Consider the following 2,108-nt stretch of genomic DNA (forward strand, 5'->3'; position numbering starts at 1 on the left):
AAAAGAAAAGAAAAAGAACAAATGACATCATCACGGCTACACTGTACTGGGTCTTTTCCAGCGAGACCTGCAATGGTGACCTTAATCCCAGCTCGTCTCATGACATCTGTAAGGATGACTGTCTCCATATCTTCTGCTCCCTTAGCCAGGATGACCACAGCTCTTTTTGAAGCCATTTTATGATGTTTTTTAAAGACCCAAACCTGATAGATGGGGAACACACCTATCTTGTGTTTCTAATTTACATTCTTTCATATAAAACTAGCTGAACATTTTTTCAGATGTTTATGGTTCCTATCTACAAAATGCTTTTTGCCCATTTTTCTGTGTATTTCTTTTTTTTCTTTGTAGAAATTCTTTATATACTCTAGATAGTAATCCTTCCAGTTACACAATTTGCAGATATCTTCTTTTTGTATGTCGCTTGTCTTTCACTTACTTTATGGTATCTTTTGATAAATAGATGTTCCTAATTTAATGTGGTTCAGTTGTTAATCTTTTCCTTTGTCAAGTGTTTTCTTTCACATGTTAAGAAATATTTTGTGATATTAACATCATAAAATACTTTCCTATTTTGTCTTCTAGAAGTTTTGTAATTTTGCCTTCCACATTTAGGGCTTTAATTTACCTGAACTCTTTTCTTGTTTGTTTGTTTGTTTTGGCACCATTTATGCAGGAGCCATCCTCTCTCCACTGATCTGTGGTATTCCCTCATAAGTAATGTTTCTGTACGTGCATAGGACTTTCTTCTGGGTTCTCATTCCTTTTTCTGGCCTAATTGCTCTGGCTAGAACTTCCAGTACTATGATGAGTCATGCATTATATTTGTTTGCCTTGTCTTTTAACTCATTTTTAATCTAGAACATTCACCACATCTTCTTTGCCTGTTGGTTCTTTATGACATTAACTTTTGAAGACTGTACATAATTATTTTATATATAATATAGGAAAGCAAATGAGAAAATACATTAAAAGGAAAAGAGAAATGAGATACAAAAATAACATAAGAAAAAAACTATAATGTTCAATTTGAACTGGCAATATCAATATCAGTTCATGATTTAAAAACTATATTATTTCCTAATTTTATTCACTGAACTGGCCTAGTATCAATGACACTCCAGTAGCATTGAGCATACCTGGTGCCCAGATCTTGATTTCTATATATAATTGGCCATTAAAAGGAATCATTTCCTTCTAATTGGAAAAATGAAGTGATTTCATTTTTCTTCAGATTCCAGTCTGAAGGAGGGAAAATACAAGTTGAGTATAGAATGTCTTGTTGTGACCATGAAATTAGATTTCCTGGTTTTAAATATTGGCTCTACTAGTAAAATAAAGGCAAAAAGCATTAACCTCACTTCAATGTCTTTATCTGTGAAGCAGGAGGTAATAATAATAAGTCCATAGAGTTTTTGCAAAGCATTAAATAACAATACTTACAAAGTGCTTAAAATGTAACTGGAACATAGTAAGTGTTCAAGAAGCTTAGGTATTATCATCATTATTTTCATTAACACCATTCAGACTTCCTATTGCTCTTAGCATATAAACTAAACTCTTTACAAGGCTTGCAAGGCCCTGCATAATCTTCTTTCTACTTTGTTGTGTTCACTGCCTACCATCCTTCCCTTTGCTATTAAAATTTGAACCACATTCATGAATGTGCCACCTTTTTGCCCACTTCAGGGTCTTGGCACATAATGCTCCCCCTTCTTGGGATGTTTTTCCTTGTCTTTTTGACTGGTCCATCATAGTTCAGCTCAGACATAACTTCAAAGAATCCTCTCCCCAAGCCCTCCTGCTATGTAACCTCCTCAGCACCCTGTACTTGTTAGTAGCACTTCCTTGGTTATGTTGCACAGCAAACAATTCCAAAATCTCAATGGCTTAAGACTACAAAGTTTTTCTCACTCTAATTACATGACTTCCGAGGTTCTGCAGGAGGCTTTGTTCATCGTAGACACTTAGTCACTCAGTACTCACAATCTTGAACATCAGCAATTGTCATGCTAGGGAGGAAAGGTCTTTAGTTTCTCATACTGGGCAATTAAATGCTTATCCTGGATATGACACATGTCACTTTTTTAAAAAATGAGATAAAATTT

At 34.6% G+C, this 2,108-nt stretch overlaps 1 pseudogene; it reads right to left on the reverse strand.

The window, feature by feature from the left end:
* Positions 1-201, reverse strand: part of LOC103581428 — a 755-nt pseudogene extending 554 nt beyond the window's left edge.
* Positions 202-2,108: the final 1,907 nt, after the last annotated feature.

The sequence above is a fragment of the Galeopterus variegatus genome, unplaced genomic scaffold (genome assembly GCF_000696425.1).
Source record: "Galeopterus variegatus unplaced genomic scaffold, G_variegatus-3.0.2 Scaffold13027, whole genome shotgun sequence".
NCBI classification, from domain to species: domain Eukaryota; kingdom Metazoa; phylum Chordata; class Mammalia; order Dermoptera; family Cynocephalidae; genus Galeopterus; species Galeopterus variegatus.